Source organism: Anguilla rostrata, chromosome 13 (genome assembly GCF_018555375.3).
Source record: "Anguilla rostrata isolate EN2019 chromosome 13, ASM1855537v3, whole genome shotgun sequence".
Classification (NCBI taxonomy): domain Eukaryota; kingdom Metazoa; phylum Chordata; class Actinopteri; order Anguilliformes; family Anguillidae; genus Anguilla; species Anguilla rostrata.
The window spans coordinates 29,694,247-29,714,590 of record NC_057945.1 but is presented as its reverse complement, the minus strand read 5'-3'; the positions used below and the strand labels follow the sequence as shown (position 1 = coordinate 29,714,590).

The 20,344-nt window shown below is 39.0% G+C and overlaps 1 long non-coding RNA gene across 2 annotated transcripts in view; it reads left to right on the top strand.

Annotated features, from left to right (window-relative positions):
- Positions 1–20,344, top strand: part of LOC135237882 (uncharacterized) — a 40,501-nt gene that overhangs the window by 4,758 nt on the left and 15,399 nt on the right. For both annotated transcript variants that reach the window (XR_010324954.1, XR_010324955.1), the window contains exon 2: positions 2,738–2,876. This is a non-coding gene — a long non-coding RNA (uncharacterized LOC135237882). The remainder of the gene's footprint in view (positions 1–2,737; positions 2,877–20,344) is intronic.

Here is a 20,344-nt window from a genome sequence, read left to right as displayed (position 1 = left end):
TACCAATAAATTAAATCCTTTTTGACCTTCTTGTTGGATGGAGCATCTTATTCATTTATTATTTATTTATCGCAGGGACAGGAAAATGCATGACCCTGTAAATTTAACATGTAGCATGTAGTCCAGATAGTGGGCGGAGCATTTATAGGCTGTTCTTTTAATTTGAAGTCAAGTGGGACAGCAGAGGGCAGTAAATTGTTCCAGCAGCTATATTGATGAAAGAATGTTAACTTGCTGAAGATACTTGCATAACATGTCTTAACATTAGTACATCAAATGCATGCTCATATTTTCCATTCCTGCATGTCCTGGATGGTTTACAAGAACACCTCTGCCCTCGTTTTTATATCAACAATCAACTCAAATCAAGAACGAACATTACCGCTATCCACTTACAAAATACTTGTTTTGTCGAAACTCTAACCAAAATAAAAAAGAATTACATTTTATAAGTAGTTTTCTTTGATTTGATGAGCACGTGTTCATATACTCTTGCATTGTCTGCATTTAATTATTTATATTCCAAGCTTGTATTATTGTTGAAGGATTTGACCCACTGTGGAAGGTCATAATTCAGCTTTTATGAATTACTTTAGGAAATGTTCAGGAAGCAACTGACAAAGCTGATCAGTGCTTTTCTTCCTTGCAAAGAGTTAACTGTGCAGTTGGTTTTGTCTTGAGGTCAAGCACTGTGCCTTCAATCAAGGTCTAAGTTAAGCTGCAGAGCTCTCTGAAGATCTCAATAAATACATGGTTCTCTCAGGTACAACTGGTCATTAACTGTCCATCTGTCAATGGTTTCTTTTAATAACTCTAATCTTGTGTACAGCATCTTTATTATATAAACAAGACTGTGTTCATAATACGGTTGATAGAAACTCGGCCTCAAGCTGGGCACAAAAGGATTCTTTCATTGTGGGGAAACCGGTCTCTGTGCTTTGCAGTCACCCAAAATGACGTTCTCAGAAATATCATTAAGTTTGCATCTTGCTGTTTTCATCATGCATGAGGTTGTGGTATGGTTTTTAAGGTGGTTTCATGAGTCAGAGAATATTTATTCAAGTGGCAAGCAATGTCTTATTTTGGCAAATCACTGTAATTTCCCTGATTTTACTGATGCACTGTTGTTCTTGGAGTAGATTTGAATGGGAGAGATCCTCACCTTGGTATTGTTATTTGTTATCAAGGCACTTTTATTTACACTATTTTCAGGTGTTGTAAGGTATACAAGCTGTGAAAAGCAATTTCTCAGGAAAGATAAAATGATGCTCACATGGATAATGGGTTTCCAACATGCCATGGAGAAAAATGAGCAAAAGTTTAACTGAAGGCATATTTTCTTCCATGTAGAATAAGAGCAATACGGTGGAGAATTGGTATATTAGACGCATGTTTATTGGTTGGAAAGGTATATGTGCCTTTCAGCTTCAAAAAGATATTATCCACTGTACAACACAGTGATTGATCACTGAAACCGTCCACCGATTCAAGTCTACTGCCCCCAAGATCCAATCAAACACACATAACCAGTTTACAGTTTAGTTTACTAAATTAAATTTAGTCTATCCCGAACAGAATTCAACTGATTCATCACCTGTGCTGTATCTCAATAATGTCTGATTTGCTTGCCAGGATTAAGAGGTGCTTGCCCATGAAAGTAAGTTTTTACTCAATGATTGCCACCATGGGTTGAGTCTAATTGGTCAGACATTGTGAAACATTTATGACCAGCTTTTCAGTCCAAGTGCAGCTGATGGAGGAATGACTGCGAAGGGGTGCAGTTAGGTACAGTACCTGCTCTGAGCTGCTAAATAGAAGTGTTGCTTTAAGAGTCGCACAGGAGAGTGGTGGTGTTCCGGGGCAGGAGGGAAGAGAGAGGAATTTGCCCAAGAGGAGACTGGAGTCACATTGAGGCTCTCCCTCTCCCTCTCTCTCTCTCTCTCTCCTGCCGCCTTCCTGTTCACAGCAAGCGTGTGATTGGTATCTCCTCGCTGGAGGGACCCTAAGGAATTTCATCTTTTACTGCTACCTGGGTGGGTTGATTTATTTTGCCCACCTTTGAAAGTTGACACGTCCTGTGTGAGGTTTGAGCCCAGCACAGCACTCATCAGGAACAGTTTCCCACGTGTCACGTTCATTCACATTCACACAGAACTTGTGAAAAATAATTATAAGGGTCCAAAAATGGTTCTGCTTGTAAGTAGGTTTATCTGTGACAATTCAATTCACTGGTAATATACAACTGGGGCTGCTCTCCAATCTCAGTTGAAAGTAATAGTAGGTGGGTGAAGCCTGAATTCTATTAGAATGTAACAATGGTGCATTAGCCAATTTATGTTAACTCAGGGTACGTAGATGCACTGGATATAATGGTGCCTGAGGACACATATTACTATTGTTTTGTCATAAATAATATTTTTAACTGATAACTATAGGTATGAAATAACTCATTGTTGCTGCTTCTGCTACTGTTGCTTTAAAGCCAACTCTGTACGTGTTTCTTACCACAGATTATATTCATGGAAATGCCTATGTAAATGTGAAACATGATTTGGTCACTGCATATTGGGTTAAACAAATTGTTAGCTGAAAGTAGAAAATGCCATTAGTGACTGATTTCTCTATTTATGGCTGTACTTTATGTTAAATGTGATCATTCTTATTTTCTTTCTGAGTGATCAAAGGTCATTTGTAAGTAATCTAATAATGGCATACATCTTGCATCATTTATTTCCAGAGTCCCCCTCCTGCCCCTCCTCTCCAGAATATCAGTAAGTGAGATACGGAGGTCTTGAGGAGTACACCTGGTGGTCCAGCACTGAAAGTGAACTGACCTGACTGAACTACGGAGGTCATCTCAGGGGTGGACATCAGAGGTAAGGCTTCAATGCTGCCCAATGTGCCTTGAAATACTAAGTGGTGCTGTGGACTTTAATTAAAAATGTTACATTCTGTTGTTCCGTTGCACACCGGGTCATTATGGTATGCTGGAGATCCTTTTATCTCTTCATATATATCCTACATCTAGAGCGGGGATAATTGCTACTCTTTCACCTATCGATGAGATTGCTGAGGTTTTGTCAGTCTCCCTCTCCTGCAGTAGTCTGTTTAAATTCATTGTGTCCTCACAAAGCCATTCAGACTGCAGAGTTATGATGTTCATGCTTCACATGAGACAAACTGCATTGGCTGAAGGCAGCCTGGCCTGGCTGGATAGTGCTATTGGATGGTAAATCTGAAGTATTGACAGGCAGTGCTGCTGCTGTGGATCTCAAAATGAGCTCCGCCTCTCCTGGTGCCCTGAACGCTGACTGGTGGCTATTATCATGACATATCTTTTTCATTAACTATTGTTCTCTTTGAATGACTTCCATTTCTGGTGCCGTACACAGTTTTTCATGGGCATGCTTCAATATGTTGTGACCACCGTACATAACATGGTAAATTTTTTGCAGATATCAAAAGCCACCAATCAGCTTATTTTTTTGTATTGTTTTAAAATGAAATTAGGGATTTGCTATATTTGCTATAAGTGGCTAGTCAGTTACACTCTTCCTCTTGTATCTTATATGAAGTTATCTCAGACTGGCAAGAAAAAGGACATGATTGCTGGGTATGTAATGTATGTGACATCATAAAAGCACTGCGAGTTTAGCCCGCTGCAGAATACTCTACTGAATAAACCAGTGAGCCCATAATCTCAGTTCTGTCTATATAGTCATGCAATTTAGTGCCATCAGACCTTATTTAAAACTTGCTGTATGTGCTGCATCCTGATAATAAATCCCCAAACCTTTTGCAAAAAGCCATTTTGCACGTTTTAGTATCCTTAATATCACTTCTTCCTTCAGCAGATAAAATATATCTACTTCAGCCAGTGATACCACATGCTGATTTCCCTAACTGGAAGACAAATAGGAGAGACATTCACTTTTTGGCTCTGTTTCCGTTGTATGACCTATTGTACATGTGCAAAAACTGTGTGGAGCCATTTTGTCAATAGAACATGTCTATTGAATGAAACTTGATTCAGTCTTACTTGTACTTTGGAAAGACCTTTTTTGAGATGGAAGTGACGCAGGACAAAGTTACATAAGCAAACGTAGGAAAGTTTGTATGAGACGCGATTCAGAATGTTTTGAAATCTTGCTTCATTTTGATGTCAATGATTTCCCAGACAACGATTTTAGCAACAGTATACAATATTACAGCAAATTTGCACGGCTCTGTCTTTGGCTGTTCAGTGGGTGGGGAAAGACCGATGTGTGTTCATATTCAGAGAAACTGATTTAAATCTGATTTAAAACTCATTTTATCTGATTTATCAGTAAATTTAAACGGCAGGTAATCATCCAGAACACTGTGCCACGTCAAGGTATAATAAAATGTTCCTAGTTACGAGCTTTGATCATTAAATCTTTCAAATATTAATTAAAGCAAATGTATGGCAGGAAGACAAAATGTGGTTTCTGTAAAATACGGTTTCTGATGGGTAACAAATACAAATATAAATTCAACTGCACATGAAATTCATGGATTGATGTGATGTGTAAACAACCTCAAGCAATTTTCCAGTTTTTCATCCACTTGGTAATATTTGTGTTGTTATAGTTACAGTTAGGGCTTATTCAGAGGGATCAGCTTGTGTGCATTCTTTTGGCTGGAATTAGAGCCGTTTCATTTTTTCCTTGTTTGATGTGTCACCTCCATGCCCCCATCCTGCACTCATTCCCTGGAGCCTATTATCCCCTCAGCCAAGCAAGAAAACTATTTTTCTCATTTTAACTTTAAATTCAAAGCATTTCTAAACATTGTTCACTGAGAAGAGACAAATTTGAGACCTTATTAAGTAAACAAATTGCTTCACCAGTGTCAAAATATGTATGGCCATGATGAAAGTGAATCGTGTTTTATCAGCTTCTGATTCCTGCTGCACAACCAAAGTACACAGGTGCTCTTCTACCATGTGGGCCATTATGGTGTTGGATTATTTCAGTGTGTGAACTTGGTGGGCTGGTGAGCGGCTCCTGTGTCTCTTAACTTAAGGCATTGTTCTAGTGCATCGTGAGCCCCTCAGTCTGGTATCAAATCAGCACTGTGCCAGTGCCAACTGTGACAGGCAGACCTGGAGCGTGACACACAGTTGGCTTTAGCGTCACCTGGTGATGGCAGGGTTTCAGTCTGCTGGGATGACAGAGTCTCATCACTTACTAGCAAGCCATGCCGGTCCATTGGGCTCCTGCATATCTACCTATTGAGCTGCATGTGAAGTGTATTCCTCCAAATCATGTCTATGTGTGAGCCTAACTTGCTAACTCTTATAAGAACTGGTGGCGACTTTAGGTACTTTGGAGGAGATCCTGTGCTTGACTGCACTCTTTTGATAGCGGAGGTTGTAGTAGTGAGCACTATATACATATACATATACATACACACGCGCACACACACACACACACACACATTTACCATTCAAAATTGGGAAGAAAATGGTGAAAAAGCAAATAAAGAAAATGTAAAGGTAGCAATATTCAATAAAGCCAGCTCTACACTGTGGTACTCTATTTATTTCTGAGTGTAAAATAGGCACTGGCTTAGTAGCTCTCTATCGTGGTACCGTGTGGACTGCAAGGTATAACATAGACACTGGCTTACTAGATTTACTGTGGCATTGTGTTGATTGGCTTTGTTTTTCCACAATAAAATAAAATATTTTTAAAACCTTTATTGGGTACTTTAAATCTTGTACACGTGCATTATGATGTATATATCAGGTCAGTTGCTATCCTTGTTTATCACTGTTCCACTGTACCTAAGAATAGCAACAATTAAAAACCCATTTAAATGAATGGTTATATCTACATGTGAGCTGTCCTAAATCCGGCAATTGTGAATGTTTTTAGAAATTCCAGAATAGCCACTTAAAACTGATAAGAAATCAGAGCTTACGTACTTATCAACAGCAGATGGCTAATTTAAGTGTTATAATGTAAGCCATTACAGTAAGTACCATTTTATATAGTACGTTTTTCTTTTGTAAGCAACAATTGAAACTTCAAATAAAAGCCCAGCCTGCTACATCAGTCACAGAATGATCTCATAATAAATGAAATCCTATTCTTTCATCTGAGGTAATGAAGTTGAAAGGGAGAATAGTAGACCCTTTGCCTGCTAAATTAAAGTGCAGCTTAATGACATACTTCAGAGACCTTTCTTCTTTAGATATGAACGATTTCATCAGTGTATTTGGCAAAGATAGAATAGATTATTTGTAGTTAGCTTGTTAGTTAGAACTCATCTAATGTTTACTGTGACTTTAAAGTCTTTTGTACTTGACTAGTGATGTGCACACAGGTACATTGGTTGCTTTTATCTAAATGAAAATGTAGCATTTGGTGTCAGCAAGAGGCAAATCCAGTGCACTATTGAAAATGGATTTATGAAAATTGTGTGATGGACAACTTATAGGTCATGAATGTATGCTTACAGATACATACAGTATGATACAAATATGGTGGTTTAGCTGACTAGCTAATAACCATGTATTTTTTGTGGCTTTATTTTTAGATCAGTTTTTTGCTGCAAAAAGGGCTGTGTGTAATGTTTATATTAAAGTTTCATATCAAGACTTTCATACAAGTTCTGCAAAAATTCCCATCTTTAAATGTGATACCATAGGCATTTTAGTGTTCCGTGGGGGCAAAAATTGTGAATTACTTAATTCAGTGGTGAATGACTTCATTCAGCTTCTTCATACTCCACACTTACCTTTTTTCTAAAAACCAAAAGGCAGAGCAGTGGAATGAAGGATAATTCAATGCACTCCAACAAAAAGTATCATAATTACAGGGTTTAATGATCTGCCAGGTACACAAAATGCAACATTTTATTGCATGAGAAGCTGAAAAGCAAAATGTGGCACTCTGATTTGGCTCGCTGGGTGATTGTCACTTTGCTTAAACTGAAGTTTCAAGATGCTACAGGTAGCTTTTAATTACTCCCTGCATACCATGGCGACCGCAGTCTAACTATTACTGTCTTTATTCTTCCCCCCTCGGGTGCAGTTATAATACTCTGTGTGCTCCTTCCAAAAATCTGAACTTCTGTGGATATGTTGATGTGTTTTGTTTACCCCTACAGCTATTTCTCTTTTTTGGGACATCTTTGTTCATCTGGTCAATTTTGAAGGTCTTCTTAGAGTTAATTATGTATGTAATCTCAAATTTTGAATGAAATGTCTGCTTCAAAGTTTCTACAGTGGATATGTGAACAGCGTTTACCTTTTCACTCTGTCAGAAATCTTTACTGCCAGAATGTGTCAGTTTGATTAATATCATAGTTCTTCCACCAAGTTTGATCGGAAAAACCAAATTAGCTGGGGTACAAACCTGCCAATAATTTAATATGAAATATGTTCAGCACAAAACAATAAATGCAACAGTGTTTTTATATCATATTCAAAACTAATTTAGAATTTTATTGAATGGGATAATTTCCTAAAAGGCTGGAGTATTTCCATATTTGGAATGAATGTGTAAATGCTTATTAATGCTGATTGCCACTGTGGACCCCATCCCACCACTTAATTTTGTCTACCTGAAGATTTCTGTCGATACATTTCTTCATCTGCTTTCTAGAAAAGCGACTTTAAAATGAATCAAATGGACTGTTTTTCCAGATGTTTCATATCACCCTTTTTGTGTCAGTGCTAATGTTTTATAGCCATTGTTTCTGATTGCAGTGATGGCAGGCTCAAAATGAGAGACAAGTGTACATTTAGGAAAATCTGTAAAGTATTCAAAATATCTGAAAGCGTATTGAGAATAACAAAATTGCATATTTAAAAAAAAAGAATTAAAATTGCTAGGAGGTGTTAAAATGGTTCAATAATTCCCATCTCTGATTTAATACCAGGAATATTGGAAAAACTCATGTGATTACAGGCATTACAGTGGGGGGTACACAGCTTAGCAGTAGAGGGAGCTCTACCAATACTGACTGCAGTAGACTGAATTCAGTGCACTGTAAGAACACACGATTCATAGCTCTGGGGCCTTTCATTAGAAGAGTGGACACACAAACAGCGATGATTTATTTAGCACTCCTTTTTGTTTTTTTATTTTTATTTATTTTTTAGATGAAGTTTGACGGTCCTGCCCAGTTTTATTTCCATTTTATTAAGGCAGGGCGAAAAAAAACAGACTACACCCTATGGTCTCCTTGAGAGATCATTTCAATGACATGTATTAAAGCCATTTATTTTACTTGTAATACCAGCACTATTGTATTTTTTTATATACAAAAACATAGAAATGCAAAAACATTTTCTTGCTTTGTTATAAAGATAATGTATGTAAATGCATATGGATCTGCTTTGTATTACTTCAGAGTGACTTTTGCCAACAGTCTAGGCTGCTTAAACATTTCCTTTTATCGGTCTACATTCCCTGAAATGCTTTGCTGAATCTTGTACCAGTTTACTCAATAGAGTGTAAAGGAACCCTTAAATGTCAATTTCATTGTTCCATTCTTATTGTACACACTGTAGGAGCAGCCTGTCTGAAAAGCCTCTTCTCATTCTGAACAAAGGAGGCTCGCCCTATTAAGGTGTCACTTTCACTGACGCATGGCTCAAGGACACTGAAAGTCTACACTGGCTAGAGGGCTCCGAAGGGCTTCCTTTAGTGCTGTGTTGGCACAGGCCATGCAGGAAGTCTCCCTTTAGCAGTGCGCAGCCCCAGAGCAGGTTTTGGGAGCATCAGGAATATTTTGGCTGATAATTTGTACAGAATTAGATCCCCAAACAGAAAAAGTGAGTTGTATGTCCCATAGAGGGTTTCAGGAAAGAGAGAGGAAGCTGTAGGATGTCTCTGGAGACCTGTGGTTTCTTTTTTTTCCGTGGGTAATGTTGTTCCCAGGACCTCTGATGTACGGTGCTTCAAGGGTCCTCATGGAAAATCTGCCACCTGTTGGGAGCCACTGTTAATATGAGAGCAGTGCAGACTGAACAGGCCTCACTGAACCAGCTTTTACTTCTAATGAATGCAACAATGTGAACAGAGAAGAACATATATATGTAATTACACTCTGTATAACTCGCTATTGACTCTAAATCATTAAAACGCAGAAAGCTTGTAAATGGAGACACAGCTGCGGGCAGATATGGTGTCACCTTACATCAGTTTTATAAGGTGTTGCAGGTCATGGGGGCTGACAACACGCAGGAGAAAAACTACAGTTAACTCAAGCAGGCATTGCAGTGTTCGAAGAGTGTATGCCTGTACTGGGCCTACCCTGATCTCATCTCCTGACTGAGAATGAGGTCAGGTCTCTTTACAAAGGGCTGTTACCTGGTGGGGTAAAGCTTGTAATGGTGTGAAGGAGGGTGGGGGGGGGGTGGGCTTGGATAAAAGAAAATAAATATGACGTCTTATGAATGCGATTGTTTCCTGTTCTCTGCTGTTTCACATCATGAATCTCCTGGAATGTAGCTTCATGAGTGTTGAATCTTTTACATTAAATCCAGGCAGGGTCTTTGTTGTGCAGTCGCTCAGATCTCCCACGGCAGCGACTGCACCCTCTCTATCAGCCATCTGCTCCGGCTCTGTCAGCCATGAACTTTACGCAGCACCAGATAAGAGCCAGAACGCCGCTGATTTGCATCTTTCCTTGTCAATGGACATGTTAACCAACAACAAAAAGGAAAAAAAAAAACAAGTTTAAAACACTTTGTCGTTCTGTTATCTCAATCTGGCCAATGACTGTGTTCCTGCACATTTATTAGACCTTGATTATAGTCTTTGCTCTATCCTCCCTTGTCCCCGTGGTCTAATTTGTATCATCACTAAGCATCAGTATTTCACTATCAACCGGTATTATTACCTGTACTACACCATGTCATGAAGGTATGTAATGGCGTGTGTGTATATGTGTGTGTACGTATACACACACATACACATAAATGTACATGCACGCATGTGTGTGTATCTTTGCGTGTGTCGGCTATGTGTGCGTGTGTATTAAATTTGTGTCAAACGTTGTGTGTTTCAAGCACTTGAACATGTCAGTCTGTGATGCCTGAAGATTGATATTGTGTATATAGGGGTGTTTTTAGAGGCAGAAGGCAATGACAGAAGGTTTCATATGAAGGTTAGGGAAAGGCGGTGAAATCGTTCTGATGCATCTTATAGAGCCAAGTGCAAGATCAAGTCACAACGCGAGCCGAATGAGGCAATCAGATGATCAAAGGGAATATCACTTGCAAGTAGCAATGATAGAGGATCACAAAGTATCACATAACAGAAGAAGTTGACAGACATCATTTTAAAAAAGCTATATTTCTTTCAGGTGAAAGCTCTGGCCTTTTACAGTAGGTGTGAGCTGCAGAGCTGGAGCTGAAAGTCTTTATAAATGATAGGGAACAGTTCATTTTTAAGTCTGATAGCTGAAATATTTGTTTCCTAGTCACTTATTAGTGTACTTACAGGAAAATTTCTGATATTTTGATATGTACCCCTGTATCATATCTATACATAAAAATGTAAACATAAAACAAGTTAAACAAGAGCTTAGCTCATTATTGATTGGCAGGGACTTTTCTGGCAATGCTGTCTGTTTTTGACACTTATCCTGATATTTGAAAAATGTTCAGCTTTAATTGTGTGCTGCTGTGAAATCCCCTACATTTTAAGACATCTTGATGTTTGAATACTTCAATTAGTGTGGCTTCATTTTGAAGTGTTATCTTGTTGAGGGTAGGGGCCATTATCCTTGGAAGGGAATTCCCAGTTTGAAAACCTCAGTCACGTAGAAATATTTTTGCATATTAGTTTTCTCTTTGATCTAAGATTCTTTAAGGTGCAGGATCTATTAATCCTAATGTCTTGGGCCTTAGGCTGATTGCGTGCAAACTGCTTTCGAAAGGTGATTGTCATTGGAGGTTATTAAAATATACACTTTGGACAAGATATACCAGAGGGAGAGGCCAGTTATGGGAGACATGGGGGACTGGAATGACGTCCTATGAAGAATGTTGGCAAATTGGTTACTGACGGTAGATTTTTATCTATGGCAAAGTTAACTGCTTAGGAGTAGACATCCAATCAGGTTGATGTTTGGTCTTGTTTAACAGAGCCTGTCAGGATTTGGGTAAATCCAAGACAGGAGAAACAGCATCATCACTGTATGTGTGCTGGTTTTGGTGGGCAGGGTGTAGGGTGATGGCTTCAGGGTATCAGGTGGCATATTCGAGCGCCAGCGGCATGCCCACATGCGGATTTTGACTAAAAACCCATCGGGTCCATCCTTGTCCTCTCAGAGTACACATCACTGATGGGGAGAGAAACCGACAGTATCGGTGCAGAATTGCAGAATAAACGCACTCTTGTGTGTTTATGAAACTTTTCCACCCCTAAGTGGGTGTTCAGGATGTGAGCGTGAGCCAGATAGAGAATGAGGGAACATGGGCTGTGATTTGGCTGATCTCATTTTGACATACTTGGTCAGTTCTGAAGAGTGAGTCATTGTGCAAGGTGAAGTAGGGCTTCCAGCATAATGCGTCTCCTTGCCCCTGTAACCCCTTCACTCTTTTCGAAACTGTGCCTGTACCTTGGCTAGGTCAGCAATGTACTGTTGTTCCTTCAAAAACTGGCACCTGAAAAGAGGAGATAGAAAGAGGTGGTTAGTATGGTTGGTCACTCCTCCTCTATGGCTATGTGTACTACTCAGTGAGTTTCTGTTCCCAGAAACCCATCTCTAGGGTTTGGTTTGTGGGAAGAAAAGTCATTCTTCTTGCTGAATTGTCAGTCTGACTGGATGTACACTCAAGGAATGCTTCAATCATACAGTATACAAAAGTGGGTATAAAGTGAAATATTTCTGTCTAACAATACAATCAGGGATTACTATTAACAGCAGGAATGTTGAGTCTTAAATCAGGCAGAGGAAAATTCTGTGTACATCAGGAGCTTCAGTGAAACCATTATCCAGCTAACGGCCACTTTTCAGGTGCAACCCCAAGCCTCACACACTTCAAAGAGTGAGTGCCACAGTGTAGTGCTTTGCAGTTCACACAACCAGCCTTGGGTGTCTTTATTCAAGTTCAAGCGGACTCTAAACTAATTTCTGAGGCCTGGTAATTTATTACTTCCTCACTTGTTGATGCTTGGAATGTATGGACTGATTCTCATCTGGCAATTATGATTCTCTTTCAGCATTTGATTGATGCTAGCTGGCTAAAAGCGTGTAAAAGGTCCAAGCCCCACATACGCTACATGGACCATTTAAAGGGATTACATGGGCATCAGTGGATTTCGTGTAAAGATTGAATGACTGCCTGTTGCACAAGGGAATTCAATTTTGGTTTCTGTTCTAAGCATAAAATGACTGCATGAGTTGATGGTTTAATGCTGTTCAGTGTAAATCAAGGGGCTGACAGGTAGTTAAATATCAGATTAATTTCCTTGTAAAGTCACGTCTTGTTTGGATTTTGTGCTTCTTTACAAACTGTGCCTCAATACTAGGCTAAACTGTTGCTTCTTTTCATTGTTGCTTTGAGAGCTGGATTGCAGCTGCTTTATTTTAATCTGCTACAGCCTTCTGTACTATTAATTACAGAAGAGACAAATTTTTCTGACACCTTAATAACAGCTGGATCAGTCCATTAAAGGTGAAATGTCTGCAATGTGCATTACAGTTAAACCCTGGCATTCTTAATGGACCCCTACAGAGAGGCCATCACTTTACCCCTGACTGAATTTCCCTGGCAAAAGCACAGCGATTTCTATCAGGATGGACTGTGGTTTATATGATCATCTTTGAACAAAAATGGTTGTCTGCTCCTGTTCCCTTAAAATTACTCCTTGCACTTTTTAATTTGGCATGAAATCTTTTCAGCTGAGTGTGCTCAGACGCCAGTATTTGGAACAGGTTAATATTGTACTATGTTGAATTTAGCTTAATTTACCCGAATTCTGGGTAGAAAATATAACTATTTAACCGAGTGTGGGCTAAAATAGGTTGAAATTATTTTCTTTTGAAAGTTTAAAGATAACGACAAGGATATTGTTTTATGTGCAGAAGTGCTGTATTGACCTGCAAAGCTATAAAGGTGGGAGATTTATAAATCAGGTCGCTGAGCTCACTACTGTTTGAAACTCACTCCAAACTTACCAAGTTGGCTGCAGTTGAAAGGCGACATCGTTTCACTGTGATCTACCAGGCTTTCAGTGAGCGAATCTGGACTGATTAGTGTGCATTTCTTGTCTTTAGTTACACGCCCCTGTTTTCTCATGAAAGTCTTTTCATTGTCTTTAAAGTGTGGTGAGCAATGTGTTTAGTGCCATCTTTCAAAATGAAGAAATATTGTTTTTATATTTAATTTGACACCTTGAAATGACAGGCTACGTGTTCCCGTCTGGTTTTCATAATGACTTTAATTCAGTTTGTTTGTCTCCATCTTTAATCATGCAATTGATCTTAGGAGGAAAAGGCCTTCCATGAAGTTATATTTGATAATCTGTATTGTTATCTAAGACAATGTTTATTATTTCTGGGCTTGCTTGGTACAGTCAGTGATTCTCAGTTGTTTTTGCTTGGTACGCTTTGGTTACTGTGACATAAAGATCCAAGGAGGGTTGCTGGTATTTTTTAAAGGAATGTGCACGAGACATAAAAATGCATATACAATATACAGACAGTATGCAGTAATACTCAAAGGAAATATATGCAGATTATTAGGCAATATGTTTTTCATCAGATATTTCTTGCATTTGTCAAATGGAGCTCTATAAATGTGGGAAAAAAATGTAAAAATGTAATGCTATTGCAGGGCCAGATTCAGGAACATATCTCAGAGGGTCTACTGAGGTGCTGATGTTCATATATTTTCTTCACAGTATCTACAGTATCTGCTCAGTTCTCGTTCTCGTTATCTCCAGCATTACTTCTGAAATCTGTCTGCACCTCCTCTAAACATGATAGTAAATCACCACTCAGGTTCTGACTAAATGCTCTAAATACATCCCTTACAGTGAGACAAATGGAAAATGGATTCAGTCACAGAAAACCCTGTACCAGTAACAGGATTACAGCTCTTCTCCACATGTAGAAAAGCTATCAGCTATTGTACGGCTGTTGTGATGCTGTCATTAAAATAGTATTTTTTATGTTTTGTAGTTTAAAATTCTTATTTTTCTTATTGTTTCTGTCAAACTGCATCTATTTTTAAGACTTTACAATGGTACATGGGGTGTTTTATTGGACTATTTAAATTTTACTTATGATAACAGATAGAAAGCCACTCAAATATATTTCCAGTTCTGAAATGTCTCTGATATCCAGTGTTTAATGTAAATAAATCAGGCAGACATAGAGAAGCTCGTAATCTAAAAAGTAGCAGAGCAAACAAAAATATCTTTAGTAAATCTCTGCATGTTGAAATATTTTAGAGAGAAGCGATGCACCGGGAATGGATCATTTGATAACAAGCTGAGGATTTGGCTCCCAAATCTGTTTCCAAATAATTTTTCTTCTTTCTGTTTACCTTTCACAAAACATTGTGCCATCCATGAACTACACTGGCTGTATCTATGGTAACATGGATTTGTACTAAAGTCAGTGCACTTCAATATCTGCCCTGATTATTAATCAACCAGATATGAATGTTCTTTTCGGTCAGTCATAACAGAATAAGATTCCCTACTTTGTAGTATAACATGCTCCTCTCAAATGTTTCCATTTAAAGGAGTAATGTTGCCACAGCTGGAAAACTCCAACCACAAGAAAGGATATTCAGAAAAATATGAGATTATATTATTGTAATTACAATTTGTTTGAAATGTGTAGAATAGAATTGGCAGACACAGAGGAATTTACTTTTATGGTTCAGTCTTTATGATGAATGTGGGTATAATATACAAGTACTGAAATGTATTCATTTATAATTGTAAAAAATTTTTTAAAAATACCTGGTTATAATTGGAATTGGAAAGTGGTTGAAATGTCATTGAATAGAGACTGATCTAACATTCAAAGCCTAATCAGACTAAACAGTAGCACAAAAAAAACAATGGTGATTGAACAAATGACAAATGAATCCCGCCCACCCTGCAGGCTCAGGCATTGTGGTTATGGATTTTTAATTTCACTGATCTTGAATGCCTAGCAGTATTTGAATAAAAAACAAATCAATTCCTATTAAATCTAATGGTCCAGAGAGAATAGGGTTAGCATTTGAATTACAAAAATGCAAACACATATTTTTATAATTATATTGTTTAGAGAAATTTACATTAAAATACATTTAAATTGAACACTATAGAGTACACCCATTCAGAAAATAATGTACAGGGAGACTTTCGTGTGTATATAAAAACAGCTAACCCCCACGGGAGTTTAAGAAATGTGGAATAGAATGTGTGAGTTGAAAAAAAAAAGAAATTGATAGCTTACATTTTGGACATTTATACCGCATGAGAACCTCGAAGTCCTGTTTATTTTGCAATGCTTGAAAGTTGTGCTTTGAGAGCAGCACGCAGGTTGGCTTGTGCAAGGGTCACTGGAGAAACAAAGGCTGAGACGACACCTGATTACGCTACAAAGCTAAACGCTGCTTCTCAACCATCAGCTGTCTTTCGTCACAGGAAGGACTTGGCGTTCTCTTTAATACTCCTCGCGTAAAGTTGACTTTTTTTCCCCTCAGAAGTAAGCGGTTAGCTTGTCAGCTATTATACTGTTTGATAAATAAACAGTGGCTGTTAAGGCATCCACTTCATGTTTTGCAAATCAACACATCGAGAACATGGCTTTCTTATGCTTTATAATAATCTCAGTGAAAAGGAAGGAGATCCAGAGTCTATATTTATATGAATAAATTTGTGCTTATATTTTTAGAACATTTTTTAAAAAGTGCAATGTATCAATTGTTCATTTTATGATATTGAATGTGTGAGTAATTCTAAGGTAACTATTCACACAATACTCCTTTTGCAGATGATTGGTAGGCACTTGATTGCTAATGTCTGAATTACTGACATTAGAGCTACCAAACCTGTTATTGTAGGGGACACAACCACAGATCTTGACCTACAGCCCCGGATGCCTTTATGCAGCTTACACCATTTTCTCCCAGGCCAGCAAAGCAACGTGTTCTTATTTACTTTGGCTTTGGGCTTATCAGTTTTGATGGGAGCTGAGTTATGAGAAACATTTTTGTGGGTGGCCTGGAACATTTTGGTTCAAATGATTGGATACTGTCTGGGTCTATAGGCATGAAACTGTTTCTGCCTTTGAAGTTTATATCTGAGGTCAGATTAGTCCATTTTGGAGCTGTATCAGGCACCCCGTCAGCTGCCGATCTTTTATCCATATGATGTCATGAAAATGCCTATTTTTCCCTCAGTATTAAGGTTCTATAAAACAGATACGAATCAGACAGTGTATACACAAGTAGTGCCATGGTGTTCTGACTGGTTCTTAAAGACTTTTCCAAACTTTTACAAACTGATTTGAAGATTTGTGGCTTACATAAATAGATGTTGTACACTTAAGAGTTGATGAACGCTTTCACAGACATTTATCTTGAAACCAATAAATGCTAATTATATAGCCTGTCATCTTTAGAGCATTATGCCTCATATTTCTAATAAAGATGTTTAATTACAAGTTACCTGTTGTGTATAACTACTGTGAAAATGTTCTGGACACTCAAGGTCATTTTGAAACTTTTTTTTTATCTTGGCAAAAACGCACAGGTTGTAATTAATACAGAGTATAAATACATTTATGGAACTGCTATTAAAGAAAATTAATTTGAGGATTATGGAAATCGGAGAGGTAGAACACTACTCTTAGTGATTGCACTTTAACCTAGACTTTCATCGCCTGGCTTAGGTGGGTCTGGCTGTAAGAAAGGATAATGGTTCTGATGACTGATGGTAGTGCAGTCTCTCTGTGTGGTGTTCAGTCTGTACCTGTCTGTGTCGCAGCTCTGAAACTCACAAGTAGATGCCTACATTAGTTTAACCTTCAATCTGACAGTTTGTTTTTATGAATAAGCCTTTGCCATGGGTGGCTTTGCAGTGATGCTGTGCTGTAGATGAGCCTCTCACCAACACTGTAAACAAGCATTTGTTCACAAGCTTGAGAAACATCCCTGACACCTTACTTTTTGTATAGAAATAGCATACAATAAATGTTGTGTTTGAATGACTGTTTTTCCCCATATGATGTTAAACTGAAAGTGTTTGTATCAAAGCAATCCAGCTGAACACTGAAAGAGATTACTTAAACCATTCCGGATTACCATTGGAATGTGACTTCTGTGTGAAAAAAGTACAAAAACAGACCCACTCCTTTTTTTGTTTTCCAAATAGTACGTGTTTAAAATGATATGCATACATAAACTAAACAATTCCCATACATGTGGATTCTTAATACCTCAAAATACATTCTCAACCATTAAATAATTATTGCTATATTTTAACCAATGCGTTCATTGTTTTTCTCAACCATAATAATCCAAATTGCCATCCTAGTTACAGTTGGCACATTAGGTTTAAAGGAGGACATTTTTGATTGTCAGAAGCTTGTAATTAGACAAAAGCCCTAAATGAAATGGTGCAACAATTTCAGTGTCTCCTGGGCCTTTGTCATGGTGGCTGCTGGGGTAGACCCACAGTTACACACCGACACCACATCTAAACAATGGGTAAAAAAAAATAAACCCTTAAACTGACTGCGTTTCTTTCTGAAGTTCTGAATTCATTTCCTCTACTTCGTGATCCAGTGCCTTTCTGCATTTTTGTTTAAAAAGCTCAAGCAGTGTGTTTCTGTAGGGGAGAGTGCATAATTAGAGAAAGCTTTTTCTGAAATAATCACTACCTGCATTATTGTGTTTTTCTCCTCTGCCTCATTGAATCGTATATGGGCTTCCTTTACGGGTTAACTCCAGACTTGTTCCCACAAGAGCGGAGAATGCAAATGACATGATAAAAATTCTAGCTCGCCGTCAGGACACTGAGTGGATGCTTATGTTGCGGAGTAAAACTTGATGTTATGGGCCTGACTTTATCTGTCTAAATCCCCTTTCAAAGGCTGACTGTCACTAACCTCACTTTACTTTATCCAGTGTGCTTTTAACAACTTTTTAAGGACTGTAGCAGCATCAGGGGACCATTGCTCTGTGGCTATAAAGTAGAATCAGAACTGGACTGAGAAAGCACACCATCCACATGCAGTGTCCTCTTTAATCTGAGATATTTATGAGCTGAGCAATTAACTACATGGTGGGTAATACACAAGAACCATTAATTACACTCAAGTGGTGACATACAGTTTTGATTGTTTGGTAACGATTCCCTGCTACATGGGCGGATTTCCTCTCACTTGGATGATCGAATTTTGAGATCTCTATTTGCTAACTTAAACAATGCTACATGTCTACCGCTGTCTCTCTCAGAGCTAATTTCCCGACACATCTCTCCTCAGCTAGTGGAAGACATTCCTTAAAAACTCAGCACCGTGTTGTTGTGGCCCTGAGTAACAAATCAGCTTTGGAATGCGTGTTGTCTGTTGTAAATGGATTTGGGGTAATAAATTCTCAGGAGCTAAGCAATGGGCAGAGTTTCATAATGATGAAGAGTCGGGGCTTGTCTCCTGAGAAACAGTGTCACTGAAGTAATGAGCTGGCTCCCACTATTTGTTATTACAAAAGGCATTTTTCTCCCTTCAGTTGGAATCTTCATCAGGATTCAGACTGTGCTGCAACACGTCTCTCTGATAGGCGCAGCCCGGCTGGAAATTACAGGAGGAAACCGCTGTCTTTCGGCTGCCATTTTAGCCCAGGTGCATTGATCAGGGAACTGTTAAAGACTGTGCTGTTAATAGCCAGCCACTGCAGCTCAGTGACATGACTGAATGCAGCTTTATGACAATGCTCAACTAGTCATTTTGCAGGGATCCTTCATAATATATGAGTCATTCATAACTTTTACGACTTTATAACGCATGTAATGTGTAGCTCAAGGCAGTCCTGTTGTAAGGATGCCTAATGCCAGCCCTTATGCTTGCTTTTCAGGGAAAGTACTATGGAGTACAGCATCTTATTTTCTTGTGCATTTTTTTCCCTTAAATCACTTGAGAAGTAAATGTGGTGCACGGGAAAAACAACAGAAATCTGCATGCACAGCAAAAAGGGACTTCCAGAATGTGCTGCAGTGTTTAAATAAGTTGAAAAGTGTCTGTGGGGCAGGCGGCTGAGGTGGAGAGGCTGTGCTGTGGTCCCTGGTCTGTGCCCCTGTATGTGTGTGACAGCCGCAGTCAGGCACACAAAGCTGCCCCCCCCCCAAGCCGTCAGCAGCTCCAGGACACACTAAGCAGCTGGTGACAGATGGGTGGAGATGCATGAGCACTTTATAGCGAGCTGTCTGTGTGGGGAGCCTTCTGTGGATCCACGCCGTGTTTTTACTGCCCACCGAGAGACCTGCACAATGCACCTCAGGAATTCTGCCGCTATCCTGTCCTCACTAGTCAAACCTGCTCCTGGGATATTCCTTAAAAACATTGGCACGGTCACCAGGGAATCTTCAACGCATGCATATCCTCATCATAGCTGTCACGCACATACACACACCCACATACATGTACACACACACGCGCACACACACACACACCCACATACATGTACACATACACATACACACACACACACACGCGCACATACACACACACATACATGTACACATACACATACACACACACACACACACGCGCACACACACACACCCACATACATGTACACATACACATACACACACACGCGCGCACACACACACACCCACATACACACACATACATGTTCACATACACAGGCAGACACACACCCACGTACACACATACACATAAACATGCATACGCACCACATGCACACACATGCGCACACCCACATACACACGCACACATACATGTACACATACACATGCACACACACATGTGCACACACACACACGCACACACGCCCACATACACATGTGCACGCACACATACACATACACACGCACATGCACACAAATGCACATACACACACACAAGCACATGCACACACCCACATACGCACATACACACAAATACAATATTCAGAATTTTGTGGTTGGTCTAAGAGAGCTTTATTATGCACAGACATGGTTGAGAGTTTTTCACTTTTTGCCTGGCACTGACAATGTAAATCTTTGTAACATGTCCCTCTAAATGCACAATAGTCCCAGACAAAATACCATTGTAATGTATATGATGCAGAATTTAACACCCTTTCACCCCATTATCAAATCAAATCTGTTAGCAGGCACAGACT